The following is a 16,194-nucleotide window of genomic DNA, read 5'->3' as shown; positions in this document are numbered from 1 at the left end:
TAGTTACTAGTAAATAAAAGCTAAAGATTTCACACAATGGATAATATAACAAGCTTTTAACATACAACACATCGTTAGAGACTAAGCCAGAGGTTTCACACCTTTTTGTCCTACAACAAGCTGTTTGTAGTCCGGGTCACATTTCAGATTTATGAGTTCCACCAAATAGTAAAATTTCCCTCTAAACTTCTCACGTGGTTTCATTTCAATCAATGTTCTAATGATCCAATATCTCACTAAAAGTCAAAGATTTGATGAAATGTCAAAAACGTAAAAATAATTCTCTCCTGCTAATCATCTCACAACCCTTCAAGATATATCTGGTGTCCTTGGTTATAAAACTGTATATTAAGTGGTTCCACCTCCAGCAGCTCAGACACTCACATGGTGCTCACACGTTTTATCTTCAGGATTATTAATCAAATATATATTAATATATCAGCCAGAGGGGCCAAACCTGGACTTTACCTCTGCTAATACGTGCTTATACTTAAGTAGGATATTTGATGCAGGACTTTTACTTGTAATGGAGTATTAATATGTTGCAGTATTGGTACTTTAACTTAAGTTAAGTATCTGAATACTTCTTCTACCACCAGTGTTAAATATAAATCAACATAATTAGATGAATAAAGAACTACTAAAACAAATGAATGAATGTGGACTTCTAGTTTTACTTCTGTGGCTCAGTGTTCATGAAATTAAAACTGTTAGGGATTTGTATTTACGGTAACTGAGTAAATTAGGGGGATATATCATGTAGTATACCTGTTGTAACTCATCAATGGGATTCACTTCCTGGTTATGAACCATAAGCTACGGGAGGCGGGGCTCCAGAGACAGTGAACCAATGAGCAGCGCATTCTGCACATGTGACAAATCACTGTGCACAATTAAGAGGATGAGGACAGCAGAAGGGATGAAGATAAATAATCATTACACAAACCAGCCGCTTGCTGAGTCTGCAGTGTGTACACACACTTCATAAACATCTACCGATCACGTGACCTACCAGTCATAGTGTACGTGTTTGTGTGCCGTTAATGATTTCCCGGGCCTCCTGCGTTGTGCGGTCCGCCTCGTCTCCGCCCTAGAAGGAATAAAAAGAGGATTGTTAGGGTGGGGGAGCAGCTGAGACAGAGGGAGGAGGGAGGAGGAGGAGGGAGGGAGGGAGGAGGGGGATAGCATATAGAAAACAAACAGGGCCATGCAGTACAAAGGCCAGCAAGCTCCGTCCTCACGCTTACTTCTTGTTCTGTTTCTGTCTGTCCTTCCTCTCGCGTTCCCCCCTCCTCTGTTTCCTCTTAGTTTGAGACCTTTTCGTGTTTCCTCTTCTGCTCCGTCTATGTCTTTCCTCGCCTCTCTCGCTCTCTCTCTCTCTCTTAACCCTCCCACCCTCTGTGAAAAGTTAAACTCAGGAGCCTCGGCCTGTTTACCTCACAGTCAGACATGAAAGCCAAACGTTATCTACGGGCCTGCGTCACGGTCACGCTATAATGGAGCAAAAACATCCTCCTACAGCTAGCATTATGGTTTTAATGTCAGCATAGGTGCTGGACCTGTTGACAGACTGACGTCAGGCAGATGTTAGCATGCATGCTAAAGACCCGTCGGGTCACACTTTGATGTTTAGCAGCCTGTCATCTCAGATAAGACGCAAGTGAGCACTCTTGTGCTAAGCTAGCTGCGCTAGCTTCTGCTGTGAATTGCCAAATGTCCACGTATTTATGAAAATATACATATTTGCTTTCTTTCTGAGAGTGAAACGACAAAATCCTGTCACTATGTTGACATGTGCGTAAAGTGTGTAGGTGGAGTCATAACGTGTTTAACCTAGCTTAGCATTAAGACTGTAGCCAGGAGGAAAACAGCTGTTCAAAGAGAAAACAATCCACCTCCCAACGTCTTAGTAATAAGTAGTAATTAGTGAGCTTCAGGCACATGTTGTTATCCCTGGACAGAGCCAGGCTAGCCGTTTCCAGTCTTAATGCTAAGCTAACAGTCTGCTGGCTTTAGCTTCATATCTAATGGACAGATAAGAGAGTGCTATATACTTTCTCATCTAACTCTTGGCAATAAAGTGAACAAGTGTATTTCCCAAAATGTCAAACGTTTCCTTTAAGCGTCTTCTTACCCACAACATTCACAACATAACAGCTGATTTTATCTTTAAAAAAACAACAGTCAACTGCCAATATTGGCAAAACACGTTGTGCCAACACAAAGTCATTACTTGGCAGTTTGGCTTGATACAAACATTGTGCTTTTTGACTTTAGTTCCTATCTGTCAGTTCCTATTAATCACACAATGAAAAGCTGATTGTTGATCTACTTTCACTGTGAGGTTTATTCCAAAGATGACAAATTCAGAACAGAACTGTAATGACAAAATGTATCGAAGCATTTACAGGCAATGTATCCCTGCTACAATTCATCATTGTCTGTGTCTCGAATAACAATTCCACATGAACGGTAAAACCCACAAGAGACAGTGACATTCCACACAACAAAGAGGGGAGAGAGAGAAAAAGAACCAGACGACGGGAGGAAAAGGATCCACAGATTGTGAGAAAATCTGTGAAAGTGAGAAAGCGGAAGGAAACCTGCTTAAACTGCAAAGTGCTTTGAGACGGGAAGGAAGAGAGGAAGCCGTAAATGTCTTTACGGTCCCATTGGGGAGGGGGGGAGGGGAGAGGAGGGGGAGTGCCGAAAGGAATGCATGTGTGTGGACGTTGTGACATTAGGACATGTCTGTGTGATCTAATACAGGTTGATAACTGAATATCACATTTTCATTTACGTATCTGTGTGGGCGACGTATACTGTGAGATGATGTAACATTAGCCGCCTTTATTCTGCGGTGGCTGCGTACTCTTGATGGCATGTGTGGATAATGTGACGGGTGTGTTTCACTGCACATTCCACGCGAGGGAAATTCCCCTCCGTCTGAACATAAAGAATACATTTTTCTCCCTGTAGAACGGCTGTGGAGAGGATGCAGAGATCGGGCCGATACTGACTCAGATATCTAGATATGCATCTGTGACTATGCTGCAGATCTATTCAATGCTTTATATACTAAATACATTACATGTTGGAATCTTAATTATTGTTTAAGTTTTGACCAATTTGTTGCTGCATTCAAACTGTTTATTCTTGAAATGTCATTTCTGTCGATTTTTAAGATATTTTACCGACTTGCTGGTGTATGAATTATCATTTTAATAATACATTCTATGAATGTTTATCTGTGTACTTATGTGTTACATTTTGTTTTACAAAGTTATGAAATAAATGTTTAATGTGGATAAAATACAAGCGGTCTCGTACCACGATGTCGATGTATATATTGCCGGTCGGTGGATTAACAGTGAGGCGGAGAAATGCGCGTCTGTTTGAAAACGAACAGTGCATTGAAGGAATATGTGGGTCGGATACGTCACAGAGACGCCAGATCAACTCGCTGAAGACAACAAGGTTAAGATGGAAGGTCAACTATTCAGCCCGTGCGCTGACAGTCGTGTGACAGGAGGGGAAACTCAGATCCACCCTCGCACAAAGCAACCGAGGACAGAAGAAGCTGAAGGCTGAGCAGCACTGCGTCGAGTTTGAGAGCTCGAGTGTCTTTGGAAGCAGACAAGCTACAAAGTGAAGTGTCTTCATTCTGCGAACTCCTCTGAGCAATGCTATCGCCGCTGCCAGTGTGGCCTTTTCACCATCCTGCCGACATGAATAGCTTCCTTTGTTGCAGTGAAATTCCACTGCCGATCCTCTAATTAGCTGGAGGGCTCTTCTACGTGGGCCATGAGAAGAAAAAAAAAACACAGAAGAAGAACGAAGACAGGGCCACAAGGAGAGAGGTAGCAGTCATATGATGCCCTCCCGCTGGAGCTAAAATGAAACATAATTTAATTTGGGCGTTCTGAAAAGAAGGGAGGAAAAAGAGTGGGAAGGAGTTTCTGCGTCTCCGTGCTGCGCTGGCTTGTTTAAGAGCAGGAATCTGACAGGTGGTTAACTGGCGCCGGGTTGTAAACGGCAATATGAATCCTCCGGCCGGTGCTTACATTGAATTGTTGGGGAGCGGCTCAATGGCAAAAAATGTAACAATTATTGTGCCCGAAGATGTGAGTTATGTTAATTAGTAATGTTACATGTCTTACTTTATTCAGAGAGAATTTAGGAAGGGAAGGGGAACTCCAGCGATTTTACACATAAAAGGGTCAGCTCACCCATCAGTCTGTGAAAGCAGTGGCCTTCTGTGGCTTTGGACGGAGAAAATCGTGAGTGAGACTTGAGACTTTGAAGGAGACACGCTCATTTTCAGGTGGATACTTTGAGGCGTCTAGGTGTTTTTAAAGCTGCGTCATGCTAAGGACTAAATGTTCTGCTTCTTCCTTTTTTAACACTGTTTTTTTGATCCGTCTAACAATTACAACTTCATGGATGTCCAATACTCATTTGCATATCCTACATCTGTAATCCATTAGCCTTGTAGAATATGAATGAATAAACAGTGTGTGCGTGCTTTCTATACAGTGAGTGCGAGGCTTTGCTGGCCCTGTGTACATGCTGATGGGTGTCCAGTGTCAAGTTGGATTTCAGTAGCATTAGTGTGGCATGAGATCACATGGCTGTGCTGTATTTGCACCGGCTGGATAGCTATCATATATAGTGCATCTAAGCCCATCCTGGTGCAAAGTCGTGGCAAATATTGTACAGTACATGAGGCGTGTCTAAACCTATGAGCATGGCCCGCACTGAACCGTAGCACGGGTCATACAGGAGATACTGTATGACCAGCAGCTTAAATGACGGATTAGGTATAATTACTTGCTTTTTTTTTCTCTGCACTGAACATGATTTTCTGAGCTAAAGATGGCAAACACGCCACCGTTTAAAAGGTGCGTTGCCCCAACATGACCTGATATTGACATGTGAAGCATTGCTGATGCATCTTCAACAAAGTCACAGCACAGCAACTTCCCATTTCCTGTTAACAAAGCGACCACAGGTGCTACGAGTAAACAACACAAGGTCGTGAGGCTGCACAGCCTAATGCACAAAGAAACTGGGTCACGATCAATATTGCACAACAGAGTGCAAAGTGGAATCTGAGGCACTGTAGACGACAATAACCACAGCTAAAAGACAATGAAGATGCTGTTAGACAATAGAACATCAATCCACGGTGGACTGAAGAAAATCAGCAACGTGCTAACAATATGTGTTGTTAGTCTTTGTTAACGTTCATCTGATAGCACTTTAACCCATACAGACTCTTGACCAATCAGAACGCCTAACCTAAAAAGGTGGAATGGCTCGAGATCCTAACTAGATCAGGAGGAGATCATGTTGAGATAAGAGGTTGGTCAAAGGTGCAGGAGGTGTTTGGCATTCTGGTGCTGTCAAAAAGTCTCAATTCTCAATTTCAAGTTGTCATTTGACCTAAATGCCGTAAAAAGGCTTTTAAAAAGTAACAACCAGTCAAAGTAAAGTTTACGTCCATGTCTGTCCAAATGACATCACGTCATCATTTTATCCTCCTAAGTCATGGCCAAGTTTGGTGAAGACACAGTGACCACCCAATTTGAATAATTTCATCCTTTAAGTCAGGGGTCTCAAACTCCCGGCCCACGGGCCGAATTCGGCCCGCCACGTCATTTTATGTGGCCCGCGAATCCCCCAGCAAAAAAAAAAAAAAAAAAGTAAAATAAAACAATTACCTTTTTTTTTTTTTAGTTAGACTTGATAATAAAAATATCCCCATAGTCTAAATTATGAGATAGAAAGTCGAAGTGATGAGATAGAAAGTCATAACTATGATAGGAAGTCATAATTCTGAGATGGAAAGTCAAAATGATGATATAAAGTCAAAATGATGAGATACTCTTTGGCTGGTTACTGTACATTTGACATGTAGTTTGAGTAGTAGTCAATAGTTTGAGACCCCTGCTTTAAGTCCAAATGGATGTTTGTGCCAAATTTGAAGAAATTACCTCCAGGCGTTTCCTGACCGTCTGGAGAGACAACCTGAGAACACAATGCCTCCGGCTACGGCTGTCGCCGGCGGGGACGCATGAAAAGAAAGAGGCTTTGATAAGATCCATCAAATAATGAGGCTCCCGCTCGCTGCGACTAATTAAGTCGTTCTTATCTGACCAAGCCTGCCCAACATCACCAACACATCTTTATACATTTTAAGAGGGGCTGTTAAACCTCTCTTGTAAATACAGTTCATTATGTTTTAACAATCCGACTGCATGCTCTCGTTGAAGTAAGTTAAGAGATGTTAAGTATTTCAGAGGCTGTTATTTGCCCTTCCTTTTTTCAATCCAACCACAAAGACAATCATTAGATCATAGAGATCATTATTTGGTGCAAATTAAAAGGCAGCAAAAGGCATCACAGCTATAAGCCTGATGGCAACTTAAAAGTTCTGCATTTCCAAAGCAGTGACTTTAATGAGCAGAGAGAAGAGAGGCTTTTTTGTAGGTTACGTGCTCCCCCTGCTTCCTCCAAGTGTCGAATAAAAAGAGACACTGATATGATCTCACCAGATAGAATACCCAAGCAGAAAAAGTGTTCCCACTTCAGAGGACATTCAACTGAAAACATCTTGAGGGCAAATTCTGTCAGTGGGCCCCAAGTTCACCAGCACACCCCCCTCTCTGTTGGCGAATGTAAGGCTTTGAACTCCAGGCTGGGAGGGGGGAGTTGGGAATTTGCCGGCCTGTCAGGACTATGAATGATGGTGGATGGAAAAGATCAGATCCTGCTTCGCTGTTCCGCCCTCAAGGAAAAAATATCTTCTGACGATGCAGACCGAACCACGCAAGGCTAAACATGGCATGGCACAAAGAGTTCTAGCTCTGGGGGTGCAATGTATCATCTCTGCATACAAAGGCCCCAATTACACCTGCAGTTTCAGAAAAAGACATCATCATCAACCATGAGATTGGCAGGCAGGTTGCCTCCAGAAACACATTGTGGTGCTCTCTTAATGCAATGTTTCAAAGTGGGATAGTCTTGAGAAGTCAAATCATGAGAGACCATATGTGTCGTGTACACTGCGATGGTTTTGATCAAATGATAATTTAGGTTGGGAACTCATGTAATTTCAGCAAAAATGTCAGCCAATATTCCCCTCGTCTACTTTGCATGAGCACGTTGCATCGTGGGTATTCTTGTGGCTTGTCTGTGGGAAAGGGCTCAAAACCAATCTGCAGTGGCTTCGCAGAATTCACATGAAAACACAGCTCTGTGGCGGCAGTAAATGTCCCCAAACCTACTCATCGCCACCTTCACACCATCGCCCCCTTTCATTACACTTAACCTTGACTGGTCTCACTGAGTCGCAATAAGTAGTAAATTAGATCCAACATCCGATGCCCCTTTTGAACTTCTCTGGAAGAAGAGAGAACCTCGACATACTCGCAGGGACCAATGGCAAAAGAGGAAATATCATTTCACTAGCTTAGGGCCCCACCTCGGCCGGAGCGAGCCTTCATCGGTTGTTTGGAGTGTTAACGAATGGTTGATGGAGATTTAGCCAGATGCGGTTTGGGGGAGGCTTAGCTGAGGATCCACTGCGGCTCCCGGGCCTTGCAGATCCCCCGGTCTCCATATGGGATAGGAGGATGATGGCTATGGGGGGAGATAACCTTTAACAAGAGGGAGGGAGGGTGGGATGCAGAAAACGCGAGCGAGCCGAGGCTTAGAGTGGGTAGGTATTTATAAGAGTGTGGCCGGAAGTGGGCGAGTGGCTGATGTGTGGTCCTGCTCCTGAAATTCAGCTAAGGTATATCTCCAATAATGGGTATCAGTGGCTGCAAGCAGCCTGGAGGATCACAAACGTGACGAGTCATTGAGTCCATCCTCTGCTCCTCCATCACGGTCTGGTACGCTGCAGCCACAGCCAAGGACAAGGGCAGACTGCAGCGCATCATTCGCTCTGCTGAGAAGGTGATTGGCTGCAATCTGCCGTCCCTCCAGGACCTCTTCGCTTCAAGGACCCTGAAGCGAGCACGAAAGATTGTTGCCGACCCCTCTCACCCTGGTCATGACCTGTTTGTGCCCCTTCCATCTGGCAGGAGGCTGCGGTCCATCAGAACTAAGACACAAACAGTTTCTTCCCGACTGCAGTCGGGCTCATTAACAGAGCCCGGGTCCCCCACTGACACTGACTCTGGCATCCCCAGGACATTTCCTTCTGGTCTCTTTCCTTCTGGTCTCTCCCCCGCACATCCCTGTCTCTCTATTTAAACACACTCGTCACTTTTAACATGTCACACACTTCACTTGGTTTACAGTCCTGCTATCTGTTTTTGTGTGCACTTTATTCTATATGTTATTGTACATTTTAAATATGTTTCTATTTCCTGCACTGTGCTGACTGTTGTTGACAGTTAAATGTTATTTGATAGTTTATGTTATTTTGAGAGTTAAATGTTATTGTTTTTTATGTTTAATGTTACACACCTTCCGCCACGACAAATTCCTTGCAGGTGAAAACTTGCTTGGCAATAAACAGTTCTGATTCCGATTCTGATTCTGAGAACGAGACGACCTCAGAGAAAAGAAGTCAACTGTTGGATTAAAGAGAGTGGTATGCAATCTGTGTCATGTATATGAGGGGTATTATATATCATATAAGCCTTACAAGATGAACCAACTATTCATCATTTACATTGGAAGTTTATAAATGTGTGACACACCTCTTGCGCGAGTTGAAATTTTTCAACTTCTGCGAAATAATCGCGTGACGCTGTGGCGCGATAGCCTATCAGCGTTGAGTTGCTCCCCCTGTCATCACTGACTTTCTGCCGTTGTTGAATCAGGAAATAAATACTGTAGCCGTCTGTGTTCACCCAGAGCTCTACGATACCTCATATCAATAGAGACCGGACCAAACTATGTGTATGCATGTGTGTGTGTAAACCATACGGTACAAACAATGAATAGACGCTGCCGTATTTACGTCTACATGACGTTGAGTGCTGGTGGAGCTGCTACGATGTTAGCATAGCCTAGCACCGATCCATCAGAGCTCCATTGAGAAGACCAGTAACCTACAAATCGGCATCATTACGTAGTTATTTCGGAGTCCCTTTTTGTCGGTTTATTGCCGTTGAATCACAGCCAAATCAGTTTATTTTGTGTTCCTACAGCTGTAGTAAACAGCGACCGGTGGCTTGCTAGACACAGTGAATACAGCTCGATACAATCCACGGAGCTCCTCTGAACAATATTATGAACCAGATTTTGCGGCGTTTGGTGTGAACACGACCGGCGGTGCGTTGGACGCGATTTTGCAGTGCGTCAAAAAATCAACACGACCGGTGTGAACGCAGCGTAAGGATACCTATCCATCCATGATATAGGTGGAAAGACCCACCAGATCCACCTATAGTCTATACATAGAATGTAATTGAATTATTTGTGTTCAAACTGACTTTTCTAGCAACAATTAACCCTCTATCTGTTACAACTCACCCCACACATGAGGTGACACTTCAAAGACAATTCACTTCGGCAACTAACGTTGTCATTGTACAAGAACTGTAGGTTAATTTGTAGCAGAGATGTGCATGTTGCTTGAATAATGAAACCAAGCCCAAACTAATCTTTTTGTGCCACATTAAAATGTCTGTATATCGGGATGCACTTTCAAGTGTTGGTTAAAATTGGACGTCATCTTGCCAGTAAAAGTATCGTCATCCATGCAACACGATGGGCGGCGGTACAAACACGTAAACATTCGCTTTGGAGAATCTGCAGTGCCCATCTGGAATCAATGGAAGTCAGGTACCAAACTAATTGTTCCTTCGTGGTATTTTAGCTGTTTCATGCGGTTCAATACCAGTTGTGGGTTTGAATGCATTCTTTGTCTCTGGCCATAAAGCTTGACATTCAGCTAATAACATCAGGAATCAATTCTCAAACCATGTGCACCGAGTGTAACTGTGGATTAAAACGTTTATTCACACATACATTGGTTTGCATGCCCAGACCCTCACACACACACACACAAACTACAGTAAACGTCCTTCAGGCCATCTGTGTGTCAATCTATTCGGGTTGGGGCAGAGAGGGAGGAAGGGGTGGGAGGTGGGTGACAGCATGGTCACTCCAAGGGCGGTCGTTGTATCCCATACAATGCACAGCACTCGGGAGGAGGATAGCAATAAGGGGAGCGATGACAAAGATAGAAAGATCCAGAGGCCGGAAGTCAGAGAGACACAAGGCCTCGTTGATGAGAGGTCGCACAGTTGGATGGTTCAAGGAGACAGCGGGGGGGGGGGCATGGCTAACAGGGAGAAGACAATGCAACAGGGCTTGCCAAAATGAAAATTTACTGTTGGTCAAGCTGCAAATAACTTTGCTCCGGAGCCCTCGACGCTGCATTTGCATGAAATATGTGTAGGGAAAGCGAGTCAGAGACACGGGGGGGGATGAAAGATGAAGGAAGCTGGTGCTCTAGAGATACTTGTCTGTGTGTATGAGCATGAGATGGACGGAGGCTGGTGCAAACACACAGTTAGGACTTAAAGTATGGAACAACATTCCGGGGGGTTTTATGGGTTCGGCGGAGCAGATAAACTCTAATTTGAAAAATGTCCATAATGAAAAACAGGTTAGTCTAATTTGTCTTACACATTTGGGATTTCTCAAGATAAAAGGAATGGAGCATCATTTCCATTTATATTCTCGGGCAATGCCCCGATGCCTTGTGAAAATAAACTTGTCTGGGTTCCAGCACCAGCGACCAAATACCACAATGTAAACAATATCCTCAAGTCACAGAAAGGATCTCATGACTAAGGCACTATACTATCGGGTCCCACACTAAATGAAGACATTGGTAAGTATGTCAAATCAAACGTAATTGAAACATTGCGATCTTGTTTCACTCCACAGTACAGAGACTATGAGGACACTGTAATGTAAAGCACTTTGAATTGGCGTTACCTATAAGATTATCGATACACTCGCCCTGCCGATAGATTCTTGTGTCTCCTCATCACTTACAGGCTTGAGTGATTTAAATTTTTCATTTCACACATGCTGGTAAGACTGGCAGCACTGAGCTGGTTTGTGGAACAGATGGTGGTGTTATTTACTATTATCCACAAGCAGTTGTACAAGTAAACTGCTGCGAGACATTAACTGATCTCAAACCAGACATGATGCTGACTGAACTTACAGATTCAGTTATGAACTAACCAAGTTACAGTAATTGATAAGATCTGTGAACATGGTAGCATTGATAAAATAAAAATACATCCCACTGGATGAGAATAATGTTATAATAACAGAAAATCATAATCAAAGCTATACAAAAATAAGTTGTAATTGGGCTGTCACAATGACTTTTATTGTCCCAGAAATAATTGGGAAAAACTAAATCATTGTCAATTTAAGCCGATTTTAGGGCACTGATATGATAACATAAGAGCATAATAATGCAAGTAAACCCTTTTAAAGAGAGATGAATATTGAGAGATTAGAAGTGTAATGGGAAAGAATTTGTCAAATAAAACCACACAAGCAAACCAATAAGTTCAATGGATTTCTGGCTATAATAAATAAAATGCGCAAAAGTCTTATGAAGGCCTTTACACACCCGGGGAACAACTAGTAAATGATAAGAAAATGCTAAATACTCGGTGGCGAATACATGTCTTTTATTGTGAAAGGTAAGAACCTTTGTCAAGGTTGAAAGGAGTAATAAAGTTTGTCATCTTGGATGTGACAAGGAGTCTCCGTGTTGTTGTTTTATAAAGATATGTGGTACGATGAGTTGACACCATAATTATTGTGACAGCTCAGTTGTAACAGAGCGGTTTTGGTATTTTGACCTATATTCCTGGTCTACAACTGTGTATATAGCAGGTACGTCTACTAAGTAACACTGGTTGACTCTATTTTAGTTTTATAAACAAACTTGAGTCCATCTTTGCAAACCATGAATATGTTCATGAGCTTCCCTCCACAGAAAAGAGGAAGGAAGAAGCTCAACAGATGCATGACGACAGCTGGGCCCCAAGCAAAGCTCAAGACCCGCATTAAATCAGCCGGCCTCAGGACCCTCCAGCCCAGCACCGAAGCTACATCGTGGAGCCTAAATGCGATTAGTGTCCGGGGGTAATAGGGCCTATTCATTCCTGCTTAAGAGTAGTTACACATTTGATTCAGAGGATTAGTCCACCTCTCCTCACCGGGCAGGGGGAGGGGAAATCAAAGGACCCCCCCCCAAAAAAAAGGAAGGAACTGTGTGGAAGAAGAGGAAGGAATATCAAAAGAAGCAGAAAGGGGAGCAGGAGCCGTGAGCCCAACACTCCTCCATAATTAAAGCAGACGGTTCCATTGTGCAGCCATGGCATTAACATAACCCAGCACACTGCAGGGAGTCTCTTAGTTAGTGCCTTCAGAACATATACGTGATGAGAGGAGCCGGCTGATGCTGCAGATTCCACCGCATGATGCGTTTAGCATTAAAAACGTTAACGACCGTAATTTAACGAGTCCATTTAACCTTTGATTTAAACACATGCATTACCCCAAGCGACGTCATCACAGCAATCCTTACATAAATGATATGAATGAATGTAGTATGATATCTTGCACGCACGTCCACATAACAACACACGCTGCCGCTGTTCAGTCTATTCATGACACGAGGCTGTGCAGGCCGTCACAGTGAACACTGAGACACCATGTGACTCACCACATGTCGTCACATGTGGGTCTGCTGTCTATGACTTTGTATCAGGCATCAAACGTCCGGTTCTGTCAAGTGAAACCAATGTTTCATGTGTTAAAGCTGCATTCTCTCTAATGTCCATCAGGGGGCGACTCCTCTGGTTGTATAGAAGTCTATGAGAAAATTACTCTACTTCTCTCTTGATTTATTACCTCAGTAAACCTTGTAAACATGAGTTTATGGTCTCAATCTCTAGTTCAAAGTCTTCTTCAATACAGCATGAAGTAAAATTCTCATTCATTCACTCCATTGACTTTTCAGAAAATCTTTCTATAAAGAGTTTCCTTCCAATAAACCATTGTGTCTGGCGATGGCTGCATCTGAAAACTCCCAAGAAACTTTGAAACTGACCGTTGATCTAAAATGAAGACAGATTCAGCCAATGAAAGCCTTATTTCTCCCCTCACATGCTTTCAGAAACACATTTCACCAACAAACACCAATCACAGACGTCGCTATAACACTTTAGGATTGTAGGTGTAGTATGACATCAGGAATAAAACAAGTTTCTTAATAAAAGCTTGTTATCATACAGACTTCACATCTCGTAGCTCTTAGTCAGTCTACCTCGGATAGTTACGATATTATGATTAACAATAACACTCCTCGATTCAGAATATGAATGGGATCTTCACTTCCAGAAACTCAAGGACCCATTAGTTAGCTAAATGTGTTACTGTCAGTAAAAGAACAGATAAGAGTTCAAATGGCTGCAACAAAAGAGGAAAAACAGCTTCAGTATTGGAACAGAACATATTGTGCTTTGAGTGCGTTGGTTATTGCAAGAGAGCATATCTCTGTAGTAGCCAGTGTTCGCTCAGACAAACACACTAAGAGTTGCAACACGTCCATTTTTAAAACTCAGCAGATATTTTGAGGGAAAGTCCATTGTTGTGTTCAGTTTTTGGCTCCTGCAGCAGAAACAGACACAAGAGGAGAGAAGCTTCAACAGGTTCACACGTTCGTTCCACTTCCAGGACGAAGTCACAATACAGACACACCGGAACTGTCCACACGTTGTAGGAAGTATTGGGAGCAGTTGTGTTCTCATAAATCCACATTTTCACAGACTGTACATCCTGAACCTCCCCCACAAGTCCGCATTGGGTAGGGTGTCTTGTTTCTTTTGGGAACCCTCCAGAAGGCCCTCTAAGCGGAGAGGAAGAAGAAAATCCCCAGAATGCTTAGCAAACTGACGCGTGCATCATGCAACTTTGCTAATAAAAAGGCCCAGAAATGTGTATATCTCTGCAAAATAACCATGCATAAATGTTGGAATATGTTTAATGAAGATACAAAGGAATACGTAAAGTCAATAGTTCTTTGACTAAATTAAGTTGTATGAAATCGTCGTTTACACAAACGTCTTGTTGGGCTGTTTGTCTTTAGAATATTTCAGGACATATAGATAAAAAAAATATAAGATGCTATAGAGAGATATGTTACTGTCTCACAGGAAGGCAAAAACGAAAAAGAAATATTCCAAAAAAGCAAAGCTTTAATTTCATTGGCAGATAGCAGCAGGTTGACATAGATGTCACACTGTCCCGGGAACAACAACAACACACACACACACCTCCATCAACTCGCACATCTATGCATCTCTATGCGTGTTTTCTGGGATCTTATTACTCACTGCTTTCTTCTGTCGATTTTTATTTTATTCTGCATGAAAGTGCACAGCGGTGGCATATAATGAAAGTCCTATGAGCTTTCTCTGTCAGGTTCTGTGTGCGCTAGCCTCGTCATACGTTCTCCACAGATCAAGCTACAAAGAAGAGACAGGCAAGTGGGAGACTGAATTTAGAGTGTTAACAAGCACAAAATAAATAAATAAAGAATATCAAAGAGCAAACAGCGTGCCAGAGCCACTGAAGTCAGACTGATGATGAAGGGAGTGAAAGCAATGGTGGACTGCAGCAGAGTGAAAAAGAAACATGACGGCGGTAAAGTGAAAGACAGAAAAGAGTGAGAGTCAGCGAGAGCGCGCTTACATCACTTCCTGGCTTTGAAAGAGGTTTGTTGGGGTTACGATGAACTACAGCACGTGTAATTACAATGTGAACCATTCGTGATGTAAATATAAAGAAACAAATATTAATTCAAAATGTATAAATATCAATTTGTTTGCATTCAAAAGAAGCCCAGCTCTCATTAAAGGTGCTCAATACCAAAGTCAGAGCATATATCTATTGCCTTCACTCTTTAGCAAGGTGGTGGCTGAGCCGGCGCCTAGCAGCTAATGGTGCTAACTGCGCTAGCAGTGCAAACAATGGCAACAGTGCTGACAGAGCTAACGGTGTTTAGCCGGAGGAGAGGCTCCTCGTCAGCGCTGTCTGGTTCGGGCTGTAACCGTTGTAGAAGTGCAGTACAGAGAGGCGGAGAGAGCTAACCGATGCTACGTAAACAAAGCACAGAGGAGCTCAGATAAACATGTTTGATGCTTTGTTAATGCTCTGAATATCAGACAGAGAACCGTTGAGATTATTCTTCATTGTACAGTAACTGTTAAAAGTTCATTCCTCGTGCATGACATCCACTTTCAGCTGTGTAAGCCCTCCCCGTCCTGCTAGTGTTAGAGCCACATGTCTGGTCTGATCTCCGTCTGTCGTAATTATGAAGTAAAACATGTTAGCTTAGCTTACGATAAATACTGTTATCGGGGGTGGGGAGACAGCTAGCCTGTTTGACTCTGTCCGAAGGCAAAGAATTATATAACAAAGTGAATTTACCATGCATGACTCGACAGATGGAGGGATCTGCAGGATGTACTGTGGAGCACAGTGGTGCTGCAGGGCTGACGTCTTCGTGGTTTGCAGTATTACAAGGTTTTTCTTACTTCTGCAACAGACCCTGGTCGAGGTCCCACCGGTACTACAGAGCACCAGGAGCCCACTCTCACAGTCACAGTCAGGCGGATACAGAGGCACGGAGGAGGTCTGCACTTGGAAACACTAGCAGAAAATACAAAGCACACCAATCACGGTCTCTGTGGTGCCTGACTGGCCTTTGTGTGCAGCTTTTAGCGGAGACATTCTGCCAAAGGACTGAGATTATTCCAACCTGTTGCCAAGACAAACACGTGTCGCTCCACAAGTTTTGCTGCAATCAGCATCGACTAGTCTCGTTTCACTACAGTGACGTTTCTTTTTTGGAAAATTCCCAAAACAACTGCCAAAGAGGTGAGATAAGTGTTATGCAGAATCTTTGTCATGTTTTAATAAAAGTACATCTGTAGGGCTTGTTTAAAAAAAATGACCTTTTTTGCAGCGTAGTCCAGGGTTGGGCGATCGGACGAATATATGGTGTTTGTCTGATGATAAACCTTTCCATTCCACATGTAATATAAGATGAATTCTGCAGCAGACACACCCATATTTGCTCCAGCTCTTAATTGTACCCTGCTGTTCCAAGTACACCATGTCTAATGC

The 16,194-nt window shown here is 43.0% G+C and overlaps 1 protein-coding gene across 1 annotated transcript in view; it reads right to left on the bottom strand.

Moving 5' to 3' along the window:
* Positions 1–16,194, bottom strand: part of LOC306794541 (thyroid hormone receptor alpha-B) — a 128,559-nt gene that overhangs the window by 73,322 nt on the left and 39,043 nt on the right. Inside the window, exon 3 of the mRNA XM_079292650.1 lies at positions 1,013–1,090. The gene's annotated coding sequence lies outside the window, so the exon portion shown is untranslated. The remainder of the gene's footprint in view (positions 1–1,012; positions 1,091–16,194) is intronic.

This window comes from Melanostigma gelatinosum (assembly GCF_949748355.1).
Source record: "Melanostigma gelatinosum genome assembly, chromosome: 21".
NCBI lineage: Eukaryota > Metazoa > Chordata > Actinopteri > Perciformes > Zoarcidae > Melanostigma > Melanostigma gelatinosum.
This window is presented reverse-complemented; position numbering and strand designations above follow the sequence as displayed.